The sequence below is a fragment of the Euprymna scolopes genome, chromosome 8, assembly GCF_053919585.1.
Source record: "Euprymna scolopes isolate OS-2025 chromosome 8, ASM5391958v1, whole genome shotgun sequence".
Lineage (NCBI taxonomy): Eukaryota > Metazoa > Mollusca > Cephalopoda > Sepiida > Sepiolidae > Euprymna > Euprymna scolopes.
In genome coordinates, this window is record NC_136489.1 from 137,418,067 (window position 1) to 137,444,934 (window position 26,868).

At 33.2% G+C, this 26,868-nt stretch overlaps 1 long non-coding RNA gene across 1 annotated transcript in view; it reads left to right on the forward strand.

Moving 5' to 3' along the window:
* The first annotated feature begins 1,853 nt into the window (after positions 1-1,853).
* Positions 1,854-26,868, forward strand: part of LOC145283781 (uncharacterized) — a 189,947-nt gene continuing 164,932 nt past the window's right edge. The window contains exon 1 of the long non-coding RNA XR_013868758.1: positions 1,854-1,966. This is a non-coding gene — a long non-coding RNA (uncharacterized LOC145283781). The remainder of the gene's footprint in view (positions 1,967-26,868) is intronic.

Genomic DNA, 26,868 nt, shown 5'->3' on the forward strand with positions numbered 1-26,868 from the left:
AAAGTACCAAATTTTAAAATTATTTTTAAATAAATTCGAGACAAAAATAAATAAATTCGAGACAAATATAAAAACGTTTAGATGTGAAGTTTGCATTTGCGGCAAAAAACTAAAATATTTGATGATAACCAAAACTATCTATAAACTAAGTCGTCTGTTTAGTTTGCAAATTGTTCGCGTTTTATTTTTATCCCAATCAAGCAGGGCTCTTCGAGGTTAAACTGAAGATAAGCCTTGTCAATTTTGATCGGGGAGTCGGGGGGTCTCAATTCGAATTTAGGAAAACTTGTTTCCGGAAAAGTCGACCCCGGAAAACTCGTCTCCTTTTGCTAATAGGAAAACTGGCCACTTATTGAAAAAATATCGATTGAAAACACATTTTATGACCGTTTTTGAAGAAGATATTGTCTTTAAAAGAGAATACACATCCCATAATATTTTAAAAAAATATATATATTTTTACTTGTTTACTCTTGTTTTAAAAAAATTAAATTAATTTTTCTAAGTTTTCGTTTCCTACCTAGCTTTGAAAGTTTTTGGTCTCTCAACTTATTTTAAAGAGTTTATTTAGTTAAAAAAAAAAGTAATGTGGGAGCCTTTTCTAGTCTCACACAAAAACACGAGTTTATTTAGTTAAAAAGAAATAACAAGTAATGTTGCACTCGACAAAAAATAAATAATTTTGAACAAAGAAATGTCCGAAAATTAAAGAAAAGGTAGATATAGTTTTAAAACGAGCCTTCCCCACCCCCAAAAGAAAATGAATTTGTATATTTTTAAGTACTGCACAAGTGTCCCCGAAATGACTTTTAAACGATAAGCTCCCCTCCCCATGTTAAGAATGGCTTTCGAAATTATTATTTTAGCGCGGTACCAAAATTACATAAGACCGTGTTTTCTTTTTTGTTGTTTTGTAATAGCACAAGAATTATTTAAACTAAATTAATTCTTCTAAATAAAATAATTGCTTTCTTTTATAATACGTGTTTTCTTTCTTTATTTTTGTTTCGTAATGACACAAAAAGTGTTAAAACTAGACTATTTTTTTGATTAAATATTTGGTTTCGTTTTTCGTATCTTAACTCCGTGATCAAGTTTATTTTTTTTTAAGCAAGAGTTAAAAATAATTTTTAAAAATATTATGGGGGTGCATTTCCTTCAAGAACGGTAATAAAATGTGTTTTCAATCGATATTTATTCAATAAGGGACCAGTTTTCCTATCTAGGAAAAAGGAGGGATTTTCCGGGTACGAGTTTTCCGGGTACGAGTTTTCCGGAGACGAGATTTCCCGGGACGAGTTTTCCGGGCACTCTCGAGTCAGTATGGGTGGTCAGAAGTGTTATAAAATCCTGATTGGATGTAGAGTGTTATTTGAACTTTTACAAATTTTAAACGGAAAAATATACATTTATTTAGATTTATATTTATATTTAGAAAAATATATATTTATTTTATAAAAATAAACATCATAAAAATATCTTTTTTATAAATTATTTTTTATCAAACAGTATAAAAAATATATTTTACTTTTGCAAACTGTTTGATTTTGATAGATTATAAATTGATTGATATTGAAAAAAGGATTTTTATGATGTTTATTTTTAAGGTTTGTCAATAAGGACGTTTTATCTAAACTTATTCTTAAATATATTCTTTATAATGTTTGTAAAAGTTCAAATTACACTCTACATTCAACCAGGACTTTATAACACTTCTGACCATCCATACGTACTCGAGGGTCCCCGATCAAGACCCGAAAGTCTTTTTCAGTTTAACCATCAGATTAAATTAAAAAAAAAAAAAATTCAAATTGCGTTTAACCTTACTCTCGCGCAATTTATTTTCAGGTAATTGGCAGCAGTTTCAAAACTATTTTTTCTCTCTCCATTGAAAATATTCAGGAAAAGTCTTACTGAGTTTTTCGTAATCGCAAATACAATTTTTACTGAATTCTAACTTTCGGAGGTTTGTTCATTTTATTCTCATTTAAAGAAGCCATTATTTGCCACATTACATCTTTTATTTTGTCGACTTTTAGTATTTATTTGTTTTGCAAACATAATTATTCAGTTCTTGTTTTTAATTTTAAAATCTTTTTTTATTATTTTTTTTTTTAAATAATGTGTTTTATTTCAAATGAAACGCAAAAAAATTCAAACAATGCAAACATGGAGTGATAATCGTAAGAATCGACGAAACAGAGTTTCTTCAAAATTTTAAAAAAAAAAATGTGCTGATCCGCGCTATTTTTTTAAATCATAATTCCAAGTTTACTTAAAAAGTTTTATGTTTTTTTGGGTTTGTATTACTGTACACATAGATTCGAAAAAGTTGTCGAAAAACAAATATATAACAAATAAATGTTATCAAAGGCAAGATAAGTTACTTTTCTTCCTAACTGGATATATTTTTTGTGTTTTTATTCAATGTAACATATTTATTCAGCTCGAAAGACATACAGTGTTTACCGATGTATTGGAAAATTCAAGATGGCGCCTGACTCTCTCTTTAACACGGTAAGTTTGGGAAAAGGTGTTATAAATAAAAAACTAGACAAAATACAGTTAAAAAAACTGCCGAATATATGTCAACCTATGTCACGGTAACATTTATTGAGCGAGTTTTAACAGTATTTTATCCAAATTTTTTATTTATAACACCATTTCCGAAACTTACCGTGTTAAAGAGAGAGTCAGACGCCATCTTGAATTTTCCAATGAATTTAGGAAAACTCGTCCCGGGAAAACTCGTCTCCGGAAAACTCGACCCCGGAAAACTCGTCCCTTTTCGCTAGGTAGGAAAACTGGTCCCTTATTGAATAAATATCGATTGAAAACACATTTTATGATCGTTCTTGAAGGAGATATTGTTTTTTTAAAATAGACTATAGCCCCCATAATATTTTTTGAAAATATTTTTACTTGTTTAATTTTTTTTTTTTTTTTTTTTTTTTAATAAATTCGATGTTCTAAGTGTCCGTTTTCTACCTGACTGGCTAAGTTCTTAGTGGTTTCACTTATTTTAAAGCGTTTATTATGTTCATAAACGATACCGCATATTTTTTTTTTATATTAATATAAAAAGAATTTACTCATTTTCTGTTGTTTATAAAAGGGTAAAATCGATTTTTCTACTTCGCCGACTATGTTGTTTGTTGTTTAATTTATTTGGAATCGTTTATTCGGTAAAGAAAAAAAAAACACAGAAAACAAACAAAAAACATGTCGAGTGTTACGTGAGAACGAGAAATAATGTCCGGTCACATCTTAGGGGTCTTGATAATCGCTAAAAAATAGAAAATTAAAGAAATTACTGAGAGAGATTTGATTTTAAAAAGAAAATAATAAATTTTAATATTTTTTAAAATATAATTTAGAGAGAGAGGGGTGGATAAAACCTATATCTCCCTTCGAAAAGCAACCAACAAAAAATGAAATTAAAAAGATTCTTGATAAACGATAGCGGAGTTTTCAATAAAATTGATTAATAAATTTATTTAGTGATTACTTTTTCTCTTAATGATTGATTTTAGAATTTTTAAGTAAAAATTAAAAAAATTAAAAATGAGTTAGCGAGAGATTGTTAGCACATGGGGCAGTAGGGCACTGGGGCACATGGTATCTCTCGCGCCAAAAAAATATTTCGCTTTTAATTTATTAGTTAATTTTTGAAAAAGTTGACAGGACGACAATAAATGTTGATAATTGATAAAATTATAATTTTAAATAACGCATGAGTGCATTTGGTATGAGAGAAAACAAAAACATTCCAATTATAGTACTCACAAAACTTCAACCTGAACTTGCGCCCATACTTACAAAACTATTTAAACGTTGTCTTAAGGAGAATAGTTTCCCATCTCCCTGGAAAATTTCATCAGTATGCCCTGTATTTAAGAATTCAGGTGATCGCTCATCCCCCTCTCAGTACAGGCCAATAAGTCTCCTGTGTGTCATGAGTAAGTTGCTGGAATCTGTGTTAAATACAGAAGTAATCAACCATCTCAACAAAAATAACCTTCTTAGTGACACACAATATGGTTTCCGTTCTGCTAGATCTACAGCAGATGTGCTTACAGTTATATCTCATAGGATTAGCAAATCTCTCGACGGAGGCAACCTTTCTAGGGCAATTGCTCTTGACATATCTAAGGCCTTTGATAGGGTATGGCATAAAGGTTTACTTCATAAGATCTCTAGCTATGGTATAGCTGGAAATGTCTTCTCAATTATTAAATCATTTCTTTCTGATAGGTTCATAAGAGTAGTAGTTGAGGGGCAAAAATCAGAAGCCCACAGTATTAATGCCGGTGTCCCTCAGGGGTCCATCCTGGGCCCAACTCTTTTCCTGATCTACATTAATGATCTTCCAAATCACATGCTTACATCATTTGTAGACATTTATGCTGACGACACTACCATTTATGGTAGCACATCTAAGACAGTAAACGACCAAGTTCTCTCCAATTTTCTCTCCTCTGATCTTGAGCATGTAGTACAATGGGGAAAGGAGTGGCTGGTTACTTTTAATGCATCTAAAACCAAGCTTCTATCTTTACATCATCAACATTCTGATCCCCATCTGGCATCAATTGAAATGAATGGCTCTCGTCTTCAGGAGGCCTCAAGTTTTGACAAGCTTCTGGGTTTGACCATTACTCCTGATCTTAAATGGAACACATACATCAAATCTGTTGCCAAGGCCGCTGGAAAAATGGTGGGATCTTTCTATCGATCCTGTAGATATCTGATGCAATTCTCTATCTATATAAGAGCCAGGTACGTCCAAGGATGGAATACTGTTGCCACATCTGGGCAGGAGCTGCTAGAAAGGACTTGTCCTGCCTTGATAGAGTTCAAAATAGACTTCGTAGCCTCGTAGGAGATGTCCTTTTCTCTTCCTTGCAACCTCTATCTCACAGAAGAGATGTTGCGAGTTTGTCTCTGATGTATCGTTATTTTCATGGAAAGTGTTCGACTGAGCTTCAATCTATGTATTAAGACAATCTCGCAAAACTTTCACAAGAAACACTCATCTAGCTGTAAACATTATCAATAATTCCCCCCACTCTTTATCTGTGCCTAAACCTAAACGTAGATTCCATGAACAAAGCTTTTTTATTAGAACTGCACGCCTGTGGAATTGTCTTCCGTTTTCCTGCTTTCCGACTGACTACAATATGGTTGTCTTCAAGTCTAACGTAAATAAGTTCTTGATGAGCCGTTCCATATAAGTTATCAAATTTAACAAATTTTCATTACTAATTATTATTCTATTGTCCAATTTCTACTGTACACTCTTTAACCCTTATCCTTGAGTGGCCTCTTGGCCTTGATAATGTGGTGATACCTATGAAAAACAAAAAGTCCAATGTGAACAAGTTCTAATTGAATCGTCCCCCTAAGTAATCCAAGTTACAAAATTCCCACTGTTTACTATGCTAAAATCACAATGACTAATGTATACCTATTAACCCTTATCCTCGAGTGGCCTCTGGGCCTTGATAAGTGGTGACACCCATGTAAAAAAAAAAAAAAAAAACTATCATAATTAAAAAAACCAAAACAAAAAAGTGCCGAAGAATCGAATCGCTCTCTGTTTTTTAATTTTTTGGTTTTGTTTTTTATTATTGTTTTTATGACTCCAAAAAAACAGCGTTAAAATAAGAACAAAAAAAATTTGTAATTAACTTTGTATGAACATAATAAACGCTTTAAAATAAGTGAAACCACTAAGAACTTAGCCAGTTCGATAGAAAACGGACACTTAGAAAATCGATTTTATTTTAAAAAAAAAAACATTAAACAAGTAAAAATATTTTTTTTAAATATTATCGGGGGCTATGTCTCCTTCAAGAACGATCATAAAATGTGTTTTCAATCGATATTTATTCAATAAGGGACCAGTTTTCCTACCTAGCGAAAGGAGACGAGTTTTCCGGGGTCGAGTTTTCCGGAAACGAGTTTTCCGGAGACGAGTTTTCCCGGGACGAGTTTTCCGGGCACCTTTTCCAATACATCGGTAAACACTGTATGTTTTTCGAGCTGAATAAATATGTTACATTGAATAAAAACACGAAAATTATATCCAGTTTGGTAGAAAAGTAACTTATCTTGCCTTTGATAACATTTATTTGTTATATATTTGTTTTTTGACAACTTTTTCGAATCTATGTGTACAGTAATACAAACCCCTTATTGAATAAATATCAGTTGAAAACACATTCTATGACCGTTCTTGAAGGAGATACTGTTTTTAGAAGAGACTATATCCGTCCATAATATTAAAAAAAAATATTTGGTAAATATAGCGATAACAGGACACCGACCATTCTAAGTTGTTGTTTTTTTTGTGGGGGGGGGGATTCTACTATAGAACTTGTGTGGGTAAAAACTTTGTTTAAAATGCATTAAAAACTACGTTAAGACAAAAACAAACAAAAATCACCTCAAAAAGTACTATAATGTATTTTTTTTAAATTTGGTGTTAGACAACTTTTTCTTCTAATTTTAAATTGTCCGCCAATGGGGGGGAAAAAAAAAAGAAAAGAAATTTGAAAATTCTATGTTCAGAAAAAAAAAAAAAGAAGTCTTTTCGACATTATCCCCACTTGGAGTGCTTTTCTTTTTTTTCATATTTTAAATGTTCCGCGAAAGATGCGTATGCCTAGGTGTATCAGAAGTTTTGTAGGAATTTTTGACACCCCTAACACGAAACTGCGAATAAAATATAAAAATCTCGTAATTTCTCTTTTAAAAGTGAGTTGTTTATTTTCTTTATGGATTATACTTCCAAAATAAAATTAAAGTTGTTTTAAAAGTAATAGAAATATTTTTTTTATTTTTTTAAAAAACATTAATGAATTTTACGAACTCAATATTTTTCAATTTTTAAACTTTAAAAATCTATCAAAATTTTTCTATTGATTCTATTTTTACGATATTTTCAGGGTCAATGTGAAATTTTATGCTCTTTCCAATAAACCGAATATAATATTTTAGACAAACGTTTTTTTTTTTTAATTCACGCCCCCCCCTTTTCAAGTGTCTATTAAAAAGTAAGTAATTAATTTACTCATCAAAGTCTTATATATCACAAATTGAAGAGAAAAGGTCAATAAATAATATATTCAAATTTAAAACAAAAAAAGTAGTGTTTTTAGAAATTTACCTGTAAAATTCGAAGTTTAAAACCTTTTTTTTAAACCACGTTATTTGTTTTTTCTTTTGTTTTTTTGTTTTTTTAATGAAACCTTGGTCCTTGCTCCTTTAATTGAAAAAAAAAATTAGGGCTCGAATTACATTTTTCGAGTAGTTATAAGCTTGGAAAGACAGGGGGTCGAATAATTCACACCTCCCATTTTGAAATTGAAGAGAAAAGGTCAATAAATGATATATTCAAATTTAAAACAAAAAAAAAGTAGTGTTTTTTTTAGAAATTTACCTGTAAAGTCCGAAGTTTAAAACCTTTTAAAAAAAAAACCCACATTGTTTTTTGTTTTTTTTGTTTTTTTTTTAATGAAACCTTGGTTATTGCTCCTTTAATTGAAAAAAAATTAGGGTTTGAATTACATTTTTCGAGGAGTTATAAGCTTGGAAAGACGGGGTGGAATTATTCACTATTTTTCACAAAATTTCTTACCTCTTATTTCACCTATCAGTGTAGCGTATCGCTATATTTACCAAATATTTTTACTTGTTTACTGTTGTTTTTTAAAAAATAAAATCGATTTTCTAAGTGTCCGTTTCCTACCTAACTGGCTAAGTTGTTAGTGGTTTCACTTATTTTAAAGCTTTTATTCTGTTAAAAAATGAGACTACAGGCAGCATAATATTTTTTTAAAATATTTATACTTTTTTTTTACAATGTAGTCACCACATATCAAGGCCCGGAAGCCACTCGGGGATAAGGGTTATTGCATGTACAGTACGTTAGTATTGAAGATTTGATAAAGTGTCTTACTTAAGGGAGCAGTTCATCAGGAATTTGTTCATGTTGGACTTGAAGACATCCAAGTTGTAGTCAGGTGAGAAATAGGCAAACGGAAGAGAGTTCCACAGGTGTGCACTTCTAAGAAAAAAGCTTTGTTCATGGAATCTACGTTTTGGTTTTGGCACAGATAAAGAGTAGGGAAAATTTTTGACAGTGTTTTCAGCTAGACGGGTGTTTCTCATGAAAGATTGGTGAGGGGGGGGTACGAGAGATTGGAGATCAGATGAGCACTTGCCATGGAAATAACGATAAAACAAAGACAGGCTAGCAACGTCTCTTCTGTGGGAGAGAGGCTGCATGGAAGAGAAAAGGGCATCCTCCACTAAGCCATGAAGCCTATTTTGTACTCTTTCAAGGCAGGATAGGCTGTTTTTAGCAGCTCCTGCCCAGATGTGGCAGCAGTACTCCATCCTTGGACGTACTTGGCTTTTATATAGATAGAGAATTGCATCAGCAGTGAGATATCTTCTGGAGTGGTAGAAGGATCCTACCATTTTTCCAGCAACCTTTGGCAACTGACTTGATGTACGTGTTCTATTTCAGGTCCGGAGTAAAGGTCCAGCCCAGAAGCTTATCAAAACACGGAGCTTCCCTTAGACGAGAGCCATCCATTTCAATTGATGCCAGATGGGGTCAGAGCGTTGATGATGTAAAGATAGGAGCTTGGTTTTATATGCATTAAAAGTAACCAGCTACCTCTTCTCCCATTGTACCACACACTCTAGATCAGAGGAGAGAGGATCAGAGAAAACTTTGTCATTTATGGCCTTTGATGTGTTGCCATAGATGGTCATGTCATCAGCATAGATGTTAACGAAGGATTTAATTATGTGTTTTGGGAAATCATTGATGTAGATCAGGAAGAGTGTTGGGCCCAGGGTGGACCCCTGAGGGCCTCCAGCATTATTTACTGTTGTTTTTACAAGGGCAAAATCGATTTTTCTACCTAGCTGGCTAAGTTGTTTGTAGTTTAATTTATTTTGAAGCGTTTATTGAGTTAAAAAAAAAAAAAAAAAAAAAAAAGCAGCGTTGAGTGTTACATGAGAATGAGAAATAATGTCCGACATGAGGGGATCATATCTTAGGGGTTTTGATAATTGCTAAAAAAAAAAAATAGAAAATTAAAGAAAATACTGAGGTAGATATAGTTTTAAAACGAGCCCCCCCCCCCCTCCAAAAGAAAATAAATTTGTATACTTTAGGTAATGTCCAAGATCACTTCTCGAAAAAAAAATCAAACAACCGGAAGTGGATACGGTTGATTATGTAACAAAACTGAATGGAAGACACAAAAAAAAAAAAAACATATTTATAAAAAATTACTTTATTTTTTAACATTTCGTGTGTTATTACAAAACAAACAAAAAAAATGAAAAGAAAACACTTCTCGTATTATCAAATAATAAAACAAATATTTTATTTAGAAAAATTAATTTCGTTTTAACACTTTTTGCATTCATGAAACAACAAAAGGCACTGGTGCAGTATGCAGACGGCAGCCATCTTTTCTTTCGCCAGTTGGTGCTTATCAGTCAAAAAACATTTATACACATAGATTCGAAAAAGTTGTCAAAGAACAAATATATAACAAATAAATGTTATCAGAGGCAAGATAAGTTACTTTTCTACCTAACTGGATAATTTATTACTGTTTTTATTTAATGTAACTTCTTTATTCGCTGAGACCCAGATTTTGCTGAACTATATTGCGTGATTCTAACATTTAATCATAACCAGAAATTTTTTTGATGTGTTCTTGATTACCTGAGGCTTGTGTGACAAATACCCATAGCCCTCTCAGAAATTTGCTCATTTATATTTGTGAATAATCACCTTTAACTTTCAATCCTAAGTTTAAGAACCTTTAGATCCTTTAGAAATGCTGATTGGGAATGATAGATGCCCCATAGAGTAATACTTTTCACTCTTTGCTGAACAATGCATAAATGAGACAACTGAATGAGTCAAAAGTAGGCATTGAAGCAGATGGAAATTCTATAAAAACCCTACTCTCCCAGCCGTCATTGTGAAAAAGCAGAAAACATTCTGCCAATATGTCCATTGTAAGTCTGGTATAAATAGAGAAAAAATTGTAAAAGTGAAATAACCGCAGCCAAGAGAAGATATATCGAAATAACACATTGAGTTGCAGAAGTTAGGAACGCATAAGTTCAGGAAAATTTATAATAGAGTAATGAATAATGGGCAATCAACAATTCACCTGCAGGGCAATCGAGAAGGCTGAACTGCCTGTTAATTTGCTTTTGACTTCACTTTATATACCACAAATCACTCTCTCAAAACTTTCACTTTCCAGACAGAAGCGATACTCAACGATCTGATAATCACCTCTCCTCATGTCCGTAACATCATAAAAAAAACAAGGTACTGCCAAGGCATGTCAGCCTAATGTTATTCCTACTATAATGTTATTCCTACTATATTATGCTCTGTTGAGTTAGCCCCTGTTTCTCTAAACTCTATAACAAATGCCTTACCAAATCTTGCTTTCCTGACAGTTGGAGCACTGCCTTTATGGTACTAGTATTCAAGAATTCTGCTGTAAAAAAACTGACCTGCTTAATTATTGCCCCATTAGTTACCTTTCTCTCTTCATTAAATCTTTACGACATTAATTAACAAAGCACTGGAAAAGGCAGGGGAAGTTAGGGCGGTAGCTATTGATATATCCAAAGGTCTTTTCATGAAAATTAAATCATACAATATTACTGGATCCTTTGTTGACAAAAGAAAAATCCAGGTTGTCCTTGATGACCATACATCCAAACAACATGATATTAACGCAGGTGTGACCCACATAAATAAATGATGTCTTTGATGAAATTGTGTCTGAGATGAGTATATTTGCTGATGATACCATGCTGTATACCAGCCAATCAGACTCCTGGGGTACACCTGTATTAATAACATATTGTTTATACATACGACCATCAATGATAACCTGGATTTTTCTCTTGTCTAGGAAGGATCTAATTATGTTGAGTATTCATGCAGAAATAACATAGGATTTAATTTTAAAGAGACGTCATTTATGCCAGGCTTTGAATATATTCAGAGCTACAGCTTTAGCTGCCCCTGCCTTATCCAATGCTTGGTATATGCATTCAAAGATGACTGTTAAAATATCTGCAGTAGAACAGACTTGTCTGAAAGAAGCTTAGCATTTACATGATGATGGACAAAGATTTTAGTGAAGAGGGTCAGGAGACTGATAATTGAGCGGGTCAGTTCTTTCAGCAGAATTCATCAATACTGGTACAATGGAGGCAATTTTCCATCTATCAGGGAAGCAAGACTCAGCTAGGCATTTGTTTAAGAGTTTGGAAGGAGCAAGAACTAGCTCAGTTGAGTATTTCTTAATTAGTATGGCAAGGATGAGATTAGACCCACATCCTTTGAAAGTGTCTAGGTTTTTATATCAAGAACATGAAAAGGTGTGAATAGTAGTTTCTGTCTGCAGTGGAAAATTTGGGAGGGCGTAGGCTGAGGAGTCTAAGGTGGAATTGGAGGTGAATGGCTGGGCAAGCAGGTTAGGGTTAGGCATGTATGCTTTCTTAGTTGCCGTGCGATTTTATAATTGTTGGATTGTGGAGGAATTGTTGGTTGTTCATTACTCACCACATTATTAAAAATTTTCCAGAAATCATGAGATCCTATTTTCTGCGACTCTTTCATTTCCTGATAACGTTGGTATGTGTTCTCTTACAACTATTTCTACCTTCTATAAACTTTTGTCTACGTGTGATGGATGAATTAACAGAATACATGCTGCTTTTGTGCAATGGCTGTTATACTTATTTATATTATACAGCATAATAGTTTGTAATATCATATATATAGTAAACTGCAAACAGCTTCAAACACCTTTAGTTCTTAATGTGCATATTTATTTTATAAACAGATTCTAATGAATTTATATTCTGTAATATACAGTCATAATTTTGCAATGTTATATTATATTAAATAGTTTATTAAATTTTATATGCAAAACTGATCCCCCACTCTAATTCTAAATTACTTTTTTCCTTGTGTTTTTTTCTCTTCTTTGTATCAAGTCTTTTGGCATGTAATCACATAAAAAACCTAATTTTTTGAAGGGGCTGATTTAGATGTATTAATGTACAATAGTAAGAAAAAATCTGCAATCATCAAATAAGCTTTCTTCTTTTGAATGCTGCAAAAATGCTGATGATAATTTTTATTCACGTTACATGTGTTAAATATAAGATAGGTTACTTTCAATCATCCCTACGTCTGAAATAAAATGTGACAGCCCATAAAAATAATTAGAAACAAAAACAGTGTTTACATTTTGGAACCATTAAATCAAGACACTTTGGCATTACCACTTCTACACATACCAACTGACATATTTAAAATTCCATGAAAAATCAATTAGTAGTCTGATTTTCACCAAATTTTTCAGACTTGTTCACTTTTAGATGAATTTGTTTTTAAAATAAGTTTTTTCTAAAATATATTTCGGATTCCATTTTTTTTTTTTTTTTAAGAATTCACAATTTATTTAAAAAATAAAAAAGGATCCTTAATGTAAAAAAAAAAAATGCTAATATGATATTTCAAACTCTTAATTTTAATATATTACTAGATTACTCATGGTGGGTTTGATAAGTATTTGATATGTTTTAAATATATAATTTCTTAACTTTGATATTGGTTGATAATCATATTGACACAGTGTATTCAAAGTTAATTTTCCTTGAATTATTACTTGCCAAACTGAAAATAAACTCTTCAATTTTTAAATACAAAAACAGACTTGCAGTGTATAGTGCAGGATTCAAAACCAATTTTTTCACCTTTTTCTGGCATTGGATTTGAAGCTTGCCAGACTATCGCTACATTTTCACATGGTTTTATACTGCTGACCTCACCTCTAGCAGAAGTTTGGATAGAACGCTATAATCAGCAATCCATCTCGGCACGTTTTCACTGATTACACTATTCAAATTGAGAATAGTAATATTAAACCAAGTTGTATTTACTTTACATGATCAGTGGATTCTCTATGATGTGTTCACCTTGGCGATGCATATTTATCTTAGTTGTGCGTAGGAACTTTTAAAGTGGATTTTTACATTAATAACTATGTCTGTAATTTTCACCCATGTTTATGTATCATGTTTTAAGTACCTCTTATGGTTGTTTTGGACCAAACGCTTTAAAAAATGTATTTATATGTATGCAAATTCAATCATCTCTTTCTTCATCATTGTCTATTTTTCCATCATATTCTGACTTTGTTGTATCCACAATAACCTAACATATTTAATATAGCGGTTACATGAAAGATGCTCCAACATATGATCACTACACAAAAGATGTGTGTGTATGCATGTTCGCTTTTTGTGTATGCCCGAGAAAGGCTTTTTTCAGAGAAGCAATCGGTTGGCTCACTCCTTAAAACTTTTATATCACGTCTAAGTGATAATATCTACGAATTAACAACGGGGGTCGCCTGTCTGTTTAATTTGCCCGAGTTTGAAAAGCTAAATATTTCACATTTTTTGATTGCCGCATGTAGATTGGGCTTTTTCGTATAATAAAAGTGAAACAAAGCTTAAGACATCGTTCCCGGTGCAATCGCCGGGAACGTCCAAAAGCAATCAGCTTTGATCAATGCAGAGTTTCTTCTTATATCAGACAATTGCTATTCAATTTGAACAATCCCCTTTTTATGGGGAGCTGTCCCCCCCCCAAAAAAAAAATCTTGGGGAAACTCCAAAAAAATTTTAAAAAGCTGCCCCGCAGTAAATAAAATACTGCTCCGCAGTGAAAGTTGACCTCATTAAGTCATTAAATATGGGCACCTGCCAATTCTTAATACTTAAATAAATTAAAACATGTTTCCGTTAATATTTCTTGATGGCCCAGTGGTTAATGTCGCACGTTTTTTTTTTCACACTTTAATTTCCAACTTCGCCTCAATCCTTCATACTTACCGACCAAAACCTTTTTTTTATTTTAACCTCCCCGCCCCGACACAAACACTCAAGCAACAATTTTTTATTATTCTTTTGTTTTGATTTACCCAAAACCACACACACCTCCAAATACCCGGGCAACGTCGGGTACCCCCCCCCCCCCCGCTATATAAAAGCGAAAATGTGTGTATGTATGCGTGTTTGTATGTCTCGCAAAAACTTTCGACGCGGGTCACGGATTTTCGCCAGATAGGTATTATTTTAAAGTTCCAACCTTCACCCGACAAATATCAAATAATTAGCCAAAAACATTAATTCCTTCACCCTAAAATCATCAGTTTTGTACAGGGAGGGGTGCCAAAAAAATCGTTCCTTCATTTTCTCTGCTCCTGCTACTATGACAATGACGTCATGTTTGACCTAGAAAACATTTGCGTTAGTTTCAACCACCTGCAAGGTTTGATTTTATCCGTCATTAAGTGTATGTCTCTTCGGCGTAGGGGTAACGTGTCGGGCATTTTTTTTCCGCCTTAGCCTCGATGTTTCGAGTTCGAGCCTGTCTTTCTACCTAAACTTTTTACCTCTTTTACACCTTTTTTTTTTTACGTTTGTTCGCTGTTTTGCTTTGTATTGGTTTTTCCAATTTTTCTTAACATCGTGTTTTTTTTTGTAATATTAAAACAGGGTCACCCTCTCCTACATACACACCCCCAAACACCCGGGCAACGCCGGGTACCCCCGCTAGTATATATATATATATAAGGCAAAACAGCTGCGCATGTTTTAGTATGTACAAGAAAGGCTTGGAGGGGGGAGGGCTCTTGACCACATTACTATTTTTTAGAACGTTTTATATACTTCCTAGATTATAATTTCTACAATTTGCAAACGGACGTTGTATCTACATTTATTTACATCGACTTTGAAAAAATTCCCTCTATTCCGTCCTTTCACCTGTTTGTTCATCTTTTTTGTATAAATAAAGTGAACCTAATCTGAGCAAAGGTACAGCACCTGGCCTTTCATGCCGGGACATTTTTTTTTTTTTTTTTACATGGAGGCCACCACTTATCAAGGCCCGGAGGCCACTCGGGGATAAGGGTTATTGCGTGTACAGTAATCAATGAGATAGTATTGTAGTAATCATTAGTATTGGAGATTTGATAGAGTGTCTTACTTAGAGGGCGGTTTGTCAGGAATTTGTTTATGTTGGACTTGAAGACATCCAAGTTGTAGTCAGGTGGGAAACAGGCAAACTGAAGTCGTGCTCTTCTGAGAAAGAAGATCTGCTCATGGAATCTACGTTTGGATTTAGGCACAGATAAAGAGTGGAGAAAATTATTGACAGTAGTTTCAGCCAGACGGGTGTTTCTCATGAAAGATTGGTGAGGGGGGGGGGTACGAGAGATTGGAGATCAGATGAGCACTTGCCATGGAAATAACGATAAAACAAAGACAGGCTAGCAACGTCTCTTCTGTGGGAGAGAGGCTGCATGGAAGAGAAAAGGGCATCCTCCACTAAGCCATGAAGCCTATTTTGTACTCTTTCAAGGCAGGATAGGCTGTTTTTAGCAGCTCCTGCCCAGATGTGGCAGCAGTACTCCATCCTTGGACGTACTTGGCTTTTATATAGATAGAGAATTGCATCAGCAGTGAGATATCTTCTGGAGTGGTAGAAGGATCCTACTATTTTTCCAGCAACCTTGGCAACTGACTTGATGTACGTGTTCCATTTCAGGTCAGGAGTAAAGGTCAAGCCCAGAAGCTTATCAAAACATGGAGCTTCCCCTAGACGAGAGCCATCCATTTCAATTGATGCTAGATGGGGATCAGAGCGTTGATGGTGTAAATATGGAAGCTTGGTTTTGGATGCATTAAAAGTTCCCCCATTGTACCACACGCTCAAGATCAGAAGAGAGAGAATTAGAGAGAACCTTGTCATTTACGGCCTTTGATGTGTTGCCATATATGGTCGTGTCATCAGCATAGATGTCAACGAATGATGTGTTTTGGGAGATCATTGATGTAGATCAGGAAGAGATTGGGCCCAGGATGGACCCCTGAGGGACTCCAGCATTAATACTCTGGGCCTCTGATTTCTGTCCATCAACCTTATGAACCTATCGGAGAGAAATGATTTAATGATTGAGAAAACATTACCAGTGATACCGTAGCTGGAAATCTTGTGAAGTAGGCCTTATGCCATACCTTATCGAAGGCCTTTGATATGTCAAGAGCAATTGCCATGGAAACGAAGCCTTTGTCAAGAGATTCATTAATCCTATGAGATATAACCGTTAGCATATCTGCTGTAGATCTTGCGGAGCGGAAACCATATTGCGTGTCACTAAGAAGGTTGTTTCTGCTAAGGTGGTTGACTACTTCTCTATTTATTGTGGATTCCAGCAACTTACTCATGACACACAGGAGACTTATTGGTCTATACTGAGAGGGAAATGACTTTACACCTGAATTCTTAAATACAGGGCATACTGATGAGGTTTTTTCAAGGTGTTGGAAAGCACTTCTCCTTAAGACAACGCTTAAACAGTTTTGTAAGTATGGGGCAAGTTTCGGTTGGAGCTTTTTCAGCACTATAATCGGAATGCCGTCAGGGCCAGTTGCTTTACTGGAATCAAGGTTCTTGATTAGCTTGGTGACCTTATGCACAGATATTTGTATGTTGGATAGTGTGTTGGCTGTTATAGGAAAGCAATTAACTTTGATCAATGTCGGGGAAACCCTTCATATCAGACAATTGCTATTCATTTCGACGCTTCCAGAGTTGCCCCCTTTTTCAGGAGAACGACTTTGTGGGGAAGCAAATAAATACCACAAGAGATTCAATGGCCCCAGGCCAGATTTAAAAGCTACTTTCATTTCTGTGCCAACTCCTATGAATCTCAACTTAATTATCATTGAGTTGACAACTTTTTGATTGACATCGCTAAATTTGAATGCTTTTTAATTCCTGTGGCGTCATAGCGTAGCAGTAAGAGTTCAGGTTTTCTTTCACTTTCTTTTCCACCTTCGCCTCACGGGTTCGAGCCTGCCTGCCTGCCTACCAACACTTTTTTTTCTCAACATACACCTCCAAACACCCCGGGCAATTCCCGGCATCCCCGCTAGTAAAATATAAAGTATTCTACTTTTCTACTTTTTTTTTTTGCTAGGATTACAAAGGATTTCATGAAGAAAGAAAGCATTGTGATAGCATAATAGATTCTTTTTTTTCTTCACCCCTCTCTCTCTCTCTCTTCAGTATCATTTCCTGTTTTGATGTACTTCCATTCTTGTAGACAGTCTTCTATCTTGAAATGTCTTCCTCTAGATATTTGCTTGAAGATGAAATACTCAATCAGATGCATCTCCTTTTCTTCATTTTCCTCTTCTTTTCTATTAACACTTTTGTCAACATCAATGTTTATCTCCTATTTCGGATTTGATTTTTCTGTTTCTCATATATCACTTTTGTGAAATTTCTATTTTATTGACTCCATATCTTTCTTAATTTTATGATCCATTCTTTTACTGTGGAAAGCGGCCTTTATTTACAATCTTCACTTTTCATTCAATGTGTCCTACACTCATCACGCAAGACAGTGATTATCACCATATGAATTAGTGTCATGATTTTAATATATCACACAGGTTTTATTATTTGTTAATCAGAATGTAGTTGATCGAATATTGCATCATTAATATAGCCACATGGTTCTCACTTGTTCATATCTTGAGAACGTTGTCTCCTCCATCTCTTTTCAGCATCTCTTGAGATATTGAGATGACAGTATGCAGATCAACAATGAAATGATCATCCCTCCTCGAATTCACAGATGACATTATACTCATCACAGAAACTGGCAAGCAGTTTACAATCCTTTGCTGGTGATGAATGTCTGTTAAAGACATGATTAGCAAGAACTTCAATCAAATGGTGAAAATAATATTGGCTTACCATATTGTCACCATAAATGAGCTTGGCATGCAGAACCTGGATATGGTAATGAATAAGTTCATGACAACACAAATAGTAAACAGGTTATTATGCGTGCATATGCAATGGCTAAGTTTAACACATTGGATTGGTTGGTTAGAGAGTCACTGACTAATTGATGGTTGTAATGTATATTTATATCAGGATTTCCTCAAAATGTCAGATAGTTTCTCTGAGCTTCATTCAGGATGGACATTATGAATTTAGAGCAGATTCTGATCTGGGGCAAAGATCATGATGGCTAAAGGTGAAGACTATTATGATGAATATTAACGTCACTACATCACTTTTCAAAATCAATTGAATGTAGTCAGCTGACATAATTCTTGGTAGAGGAGTGGTCAGAAGTAACAAAATAAAGGGGGGATGCAAATGTTTAAATAGGGCATAAAATAGCAAAATGGAAGCAGAGCATGATGGAGAGGTGTCAAGCATATGCTAAATTTGAATAGTATTACACATTCTTCTTAATCATTAATGCTTAGATGTTGTATGCAAAATAGAGCTGTAGTTACTAATGTAGAGAGTTATAAAAGAATTGATGTTAAGAATTCTGGAATGAATTAATAAAAAAATTATTGCAGATCATAGATCTTCTGCAATCACTTCAATCAAATTAAAATGGGTTGGACAACTTGTACAATTGTCGATGGGAAGTTTCCTAAGTGATAATACATGAAATGAAGCTACAAGAAAAAGAGTAATTAAAATAGGATGAAATAAAAAGAATTAGGCCTACATAAACATAAACAGTATGAAGAGATTGGTTGTGACCAGCAGAAAAGTAAAAAACATAAGTGAAATGCATACAGTGTTGTTCTTATTTACTTGCATTCCTGCGAGAGCAGAGTTAGACACAAGGGTGTTTTTTTTAATGTGGGGAAAATCCAGCTCCTCAAAGAGGGGTACTCTGGGTAGGAATAAAGATAAAAATTGTCTCAGTCATGAAGGATTTCCTCTCCACTGACTGAGGACAGAAAAGGTGAAGTGTAGCAAAGAACAGATTCTACACTGTGATCTTGGTCCGAGGGTCAAGTAAGGGCGTTAAACATGGTAACCATTTGTTAAAATGTTTTATCGAATGCAATTTGACGGAAATGAAATGTTGATCATACTTAATATTCAAAATGACGTTCATTTGAAATCAGCAGGTTTTCATTCCTTTTTACGTAAACATATTTCAAAGGTTACAAAGTACAAAATATAAAATAGAATAATCATAAACGAGATAACATTTTATCTAATTAAGTTCCTTTTATCTTTTTCTCTTCATCTCACTCTTCTCAATTGACCAGTCTGTTTCCGTTCACTGTTGCTAATCTGTGATTTGTTGTCCTCTTTAAAATTGACAGTTAAACAGTTATCAACATTTTCACGCCATTTTTATCCTCCTCTTATTAAGACAAATGAATTTTGTTTAGTTTTTTGTATATTTTTTTGGATGAAGCTGTTTAGTTTCAACTCTAAGAGAAATAAAATGTCCTTGTGCAAATAGCGCAGGTCTTAAGCACAAATAACACTTGATCTCGCAAATTCAGAAACAATCTCTTGGGAGCAGAACATAATCGGAAAAACTAAAGAAAACAAAAACTTGTTATCGGCAGTAAAAGATAACAAATCAAATTTGCCAGCAATTCGGCTCAAGTTGAGTCCAAATTAGTTCCTCCCTTTTGGCCCAATTCAATTAGACCAATTTCCTCCCCTTTCTTGCCACCCTTCACATTTAAATCCTTAAGACTGTCCTCTTCAGTTCTCTTTCCTTTTTGTCTGTTTTTCACAAATACTTAGCGGCGGAGAATGAAACACACGCGGCCTTGCTTCAGATTGTTTTCCCCGTTTCCTTACTTTCCTATTTCCCTATCCAACAATCGTCTACAACTATTATCTCTTTTCTTTCTTTTGTAAATTCTTGCAGCTTTCTATTTCATCAAACTAAATGGTTTTTATTTATCTTTAAATGGATAATTTTAAATCCACCTTTTTTTTTCTCATCACTAATTTGGCCGCATAATGTAATAATTGTAACAAATGTGTGCTGGTTCAATTTGTTACATCAAACTGAACATGTGCTTTCTTCCCTTTTTTATTTGTATTTAATTAATGTTTCAATTTGAAAATGGATAATGTTGAATTAAAACTCCTATAATGGATCAAATTAAACAAAATTATCAAACCAACATTAATTTAAAAATCTTTTAATTTTTTTGCATACGATCATCTTTGCATTTTATAATGGCTAATACTTTTGTTAAAATAAAGTTTTACACAGGTGATATACTGACATTTTAAGGAATAATCTGCTCATGTACATTTGCATATTTGAAAAACTATCTAGCAAATATTGGTGAACCAAGTGCAAGAGAGATGCAAATAACTGCACTTGAAGGGATGGTTAGAATCTTAAAAAGATCTCTCGGTTGGAATGTAATGAGATAGTGGATGAATGTCTAGCACCTGGTAGGAATGCCTCATCTTCAGCTAGAATAAAATAATAAGAAAATGAAAAAAACAAAAGTGTGGCTAACCAAACCTGTACCTTTAGGCTCTCATGTGAAATTCTGTTTATTTGTACAAATAAGCATTGATTTTTTTTTTTCTATTATGTTATTACCTATCAAGGTTAAGAGCCACTCGATGATAAAGGTTAATGAGATTGAAATGATTATTTGCTGAAAAATGAGGAACACTGTGGAAGGTACTAATCTATATAATATTCTGCTTGTTCCTTCCTTGAGTAGTTCATACATTACACTTTGAAAAAAATATGAAATTGACCTCTCTTTAAGGTAGCCTTGTTTTCAAATATCGTTATAATAATATATGATCATTGTTGTAAAAAATACACTTACATTTTCATGTTGGAAAATTTTCACTGTCTTTCAATGGAAGAGAAATGTAACACCTAAACTCTTCAAATGGTTTTAATAACCAAGAATTATTTTGTTTATTTGTCTTTGATTTTATTAACTAATTCAACTTGAGACAAAGCCTTTTAAAATATCTTTTTTTTTTTGTTTTGTTTTTTTTCACGCTTTTTGGCCACGCCTCATAAGATTTGCAGACAAAAGTTCATCAAGAAAGACCCACTCTATAATTAAAAAAAAAAAGTCCAACAGCATAAAATGAATAAATGTTAAAAAAATAAAATTAATTAAAATTTTATATTTTACAATTAATTTGATTTATCAGTGATATTTAACAGTATGTTTCATGATAAAAATGCTTTGCTTGATTTTGAAACATTTTTTGGAGCCTTTGTAATCAATAATATTTTTTAAAGGATTACCCAGAAAATTAATGCAGTTTCGTTTTCTTTTTTAAATTTTTTTGTGCAAGTAAAATAAATTTACATCCTATTTGCATATTATTATGATCTATAGATTTGAGTTTTACTGATTGTTTAACAACAATAAATATCATTAGCACCAGGAGTGAAAAATTAAGTTTTAAAAAAATATAAAAAAATCAATTTTTTAAAAAATCAATTTTTACTTACAATTTCTTTTATTTATGTTTTTCTCTTTTAAGTGTCTTGCCATTCTGCATTTGATCTGGCAATGTTTCTAGTTTTTTATCACATTTAAATTATCATAAGGAGATTTTCAGGAAATAGCATTTGAATTCATGACTTTGCTATTTTCAACATGTTCACCAATGAGATTGAATAGTGATGTCAACCTTACATGAAACTTAAGCCGAAATTCAGTCATAGATACATTGCTTTCAAACACAAACTAAACATGTCAATGACTCCAGTTGTGGTGCATTTCATGTGGCATTGATGCTAAGATTGCTTAGACAGGTCAAACAGCTGACATAAAATTCATCAAGATAAGTTTACAAGCAGTTAATAGGTTAGAAGTGGAAGCTGCCATCTTGTATACATGAGTTTTTGTTTAGTGTCAATGTTTAATGTTGTCAGACACTTTTGTTTACCTGTTTATTCTTTTAGCAACTACTTGTTAGAGGAGAACATACTTGGCTTGGGTGGAACAAGGTTGGTTTTAGGAATCACTTGCTCTATCTGAGGTAATAAGATTTTTTTTTGTTTTTTATTATTTATTTCGAATTTCCTTTTCCTCTTCTCAAAACTGTCTAAGAATTAGCTGTTCAATAAAAATATAAAACTGGGGTTTTCTGCATTCACTCCAAAGTAGTCCTTTAAGAGAAATGGTTTTACAGTTCTATGTTTCAATAATAGATCTAGACTCCTGTAGAATTTTCGGCAAAATGTGGCCAGTTAGAATTATTTTTTAAATGAATACTAATATATATTATATATATATATATATATATATATTAGTTATTTATACAGATATGTACAGTCTTCATTACACTGGCATGACACTGTTTTGTTCTTTTCAGATGAAAAATCTGTCAGGTCAATTTGCAATGCATGCTGTAAACGACAGGCCAGTGATGGGAAAAATATCTTTCTTTAGTTATGAGGATGACACTTATCACACTTCAAGTATCTATGATAAGTACTTTTGTAATTCATATTTTAAGGAGATTATTCTAAAACGATTACAACTTATGACAAATATTGCTTACACTTCCTATTAAAACAAAGTTAGATTTTTGTCTGAGGGAGAAGTATCTCTTTCAATTTTTCGATAATGATGCAACAAATACAAATAGGGAAAATGATTGATTTTTATTAAAATGATTGATTTTTTATTAAAATGATTGATTTTTTATTAAAATGATTGATTTTTATTAAAATGATTGATTTGTTATTGTTTTTGTTTTTTTTTAGTTTATTCATGAATTTGTACATCTCATTACTAATTTGTTGGGGGACTGTCCTAAGAAAGTTGCCTAATATTTATGTTAAAATTGTACATTAAATAACCTAGTTTCTTGTGAGATCAGATGTCTGTAAAACATACTGCCTACTACTGAACTGTCTTTATACTTAATTGCTTTATAAAATGTCGGTTCTGTTTCATTACAAATCATGAATGCATCTGATAAGGAATAAAGTAGTTTAATAATGTTTGTTAACCTTTGGGGACTGAAATTATTTTAGCAATATTAAAGTAACTGAAACTTTGACTCCTATGAGCACATTATGAAATTAACTGCTCAAATATATATATATATATGCACACACGCAATATACACATATTATACTAAAGCAAAATTAATCAATGTTTGTTTGACTAACACGTTTTTGTATATATTTAAATCTGACAAAATGAAGTTAAAAAAATCCATTTCAATTGTTCTGATTCACCATAATTTACAACTTATCAAGTCACAAATTTCTTACTTTAACCTTATATGCTTTTGGACCCTTCTTTTTTTTAGTTTATACAATGCCTATCATATTCTCTCTTTCTCTTTATTAACAGTCAAATGTAATAAAATTAACTATAATCCAGAAGATTGAAATAGGGCATTATTAAGAATAGAGAGTATAAACATGAGTATTAATATGATTTAACTCCTAGTTGGAGAAATAAGAGAGAGGATTGGAGCTATAACAAGCAAAAGGACTCGTGTATTTTTTTTTCATATTCATCCCAAGCATTGTCACTGAGAGGTAATACTGTGAATTAGGGACCATGCCTGCATGGACAGTCTATATAGGGAGTTGAACAGCAAGATGGTTGTTAGCATTACATTTAAATTTCTACAAGTTAGCATAGTTGGTGTAGCAAGATAGAGAGAGGGAATTTCTAATGTTTGTGGAAGGCAGTACAAACATTTTAAGAACTTGCTTAATTTATGTTTGCATAAAGAGGATTTATCCATCGAAGCAGAGTGGATTTTATTTTTGCAACTAGTCATGAGAAATCACCAAGTAAAGGAATTAGTGATGAAATCTTATGCTGCAAGACAAAGTTTGCAGAAATTACTCAACCAAATTCTGGATTATGGTGCAATACTGGAAGTATTTCAAGAAGAAATGAAAACAAGTATCTTTGGCATTAACAAAGAAAATGGAGAAAAGGTTAAAAAAAAGTAAAATAGTACAACAAGCGGTCATCATTTCATTTCCCAACCAGCATTACAAATTAGACACAAACCATGCAATGAGGATGATTTCAAAAATCAAAGTTGAGTTGATGTTGACAACATTGCACCATTGTCTTGCTCGTACATTTTTTGTGTGCCAATTCAGTGTAGTGGCTTGGTTTGAAGGACAAAGTTGATGAAAAGCAATCTGATGTAGATGTCCAATTCATGAACCCCATAGACCATGAAAAGAATTCAACTCGATAAAAGGTGCTGATAACTGTTATGTCTCTTTAAAAAACTGGTATGTGCTAGCTATACATGCATTCACTACAACCACTGAAAGGAATTGTGGAATCTGTGATGAAAATTATGATGAAGATAATAACTGCATTTGCAAAACTTAATTCGTGAACAGCTGTTGATTTGATGTTTTGAAATCAATCTCAATCCATCTATTAATATGCATGGTGATGTTTTTTTCTTTTTAATAGAATAATGAATTGTGTAATAAATTTGGGTTTATTTATGCTCCAGTAGAAATATTAAGATTATATGGTGTTATATAGTTGACTTATATCTATAATATAAAGCTGAACGTCAGTGTGTGTGTCTGGTCACGAATAGGCTCCTATATGGTTGACTATTATAGAAAACTGATCACATATAATGAAAGAAGATGTATAGAGACACAGGAATGGGTATATTTGATCTGGCATAATGATGATTCATTGAAATTGTGGGTCTGCATACACACCTGGTCCACAAAGTATGGACATAAAAAAATGTAAAAATTAAACATAAAAAACGTTTACAAGTGTTTTTGATATAGATGTACATAATAATACTTTGATAAGTATGTTTCAACTTAAATAGGGATATTATAATAAAATTGTGGTGTCTGCGTTCGCACCTGGCCTCTATAGAACGGAAATACGCACCAACTTTAATAAAGACTTTTCATATTTATCTGCATAAGTATACTTTGATAATTATGTTTCAGTTTGAAGATATATGGTATAATAAAATTATGGGGTGTTCGTTCGCACCTGACCTCAATAGAATGGAAATATGTCACAAAGTTTAATAAGGTTTTTTAATATAGCTCAACAGAATATTGTGATAAGTGTTTTAGTGTGAACAGGTATGGTATAATAAATTATGCGGTTAAACTATTATAATTTTACTTTCATCATATTTTGCTTTGGTTTTGATACCCCCAAAGTCGAAGCTATCTCTTTACAACCCTTCCTTTTCATAACTTATCATACTTTAATAAATCAGAGTCCATTTTCTGTAAGCTGTTTTTGAATCCAGTCAACGGCAGGTACTTTTGCTAGTATATATATATCAATATATATATATATATATGTATGTATGTATATATATATGTATGTATGTATATATATATGTATGTATGTATATATATATGTATGTATGTATATATATATACATGTATGTATGTATATATATATATATATACATGTATGTATATATATACATGTATATATATATATATACATGTATGTATATATATATACATGTATGTATATATATATATATACATGTATATATATGTATATATATATATACATGTATGTATATATATGTATATATATATATACATGTATGTATATATACATGTATATATATGTATATATATATATACATGTATGTATATATACATGTATGTATATGTATATATATACATGTATGTATATATACATGTATGTATATGTGTATATATATATATACATGTTTGTATATATACATGTATGTAGATATATATATAGATGTATGTATATGTATATATATATGTATGTATGTATATATATATATACATGTATGTATGTATATATATATATACATGTATGTATGTATATATATATATATATATACATGTATGTATGTGTATATATATATGTGTCATTCAAGACAGTTGTTCCATCGGAGCTAAGCAGGGAGGAGGAGCTAGAGGACTGGGGACCGTAGACAGCCCTCAGCGCATCATAAAACTTCCTCATATCATGGCTATCGGCATGCTCCTGGATCTCATCTGCTTTGGCGCTGAGCCAGGCATCCTACATGGAGCGGAGTCTGGCCTGCACCTTGCTGCGGATGTTGATGAAGGCAGCTTTCTTTACGAAACACTTGGGGTCACTCTGATGTGCACGAAGAAGTTGGCGTTTCTCCTCCAGGAGGGGCTGAATCTCAGAGTCATTTTCATCAAACCAGTCCTGGTGCTTCTTTTGCTTGGGTCCAATGATTTCGAGAGCGATGGAGTAGGTGGAGTCTCTGAGGTGTTCCCACTGATCTTCAATAGTGTCCGAGATGGTGAGGGGGACAGATAGCTTGTCGTTGATTGCTTCCTGTAGCTCATGGATGACATCTGAACTTTTAAGTTTTTCCAGGTCAAGGCGCTTTGTGACTTTTTGGCCCTGAGGCCGCCTCTTGGGTTGGATGTAGAGGCACATTTTGGATATGATACATCCAACAGTCAGCACCACACACAGCCTTGGACAAAAAGTAGATCCTTGATAGATGGGCGGAGCACTTTAACAGCGTGCTAAACTGACATCCCACCCTTTAACAGATGTTAATAGATGGGCGGAGCACTTTAACAGCGTGCTAAACCGACATCCCACCCTCGTCAGAGGAAGTAAGCAAAGCCATCAAGCAACTTTCCTCTTGGAAGGCCCCCGGCCCCGACTCAATTCCAGCAGAAGTATACAAAGCTGGTGGACCTATACTGCTTTTAAGACTGACAGAACTCTTCCAATCCATGTGGGAGAGTGAAGAATTACCCCAAGATTTTCGTGATGCTACTATCGTTCACATTTACAAACGCAAGGGAAATCGTCAGTCATGTGACAACCACCGCGGGATATCCCTTCTTTGCATCGCCGGGAAAATCCTGGCCCATGTCCTTCTGAACCGCCTGCTGGTGC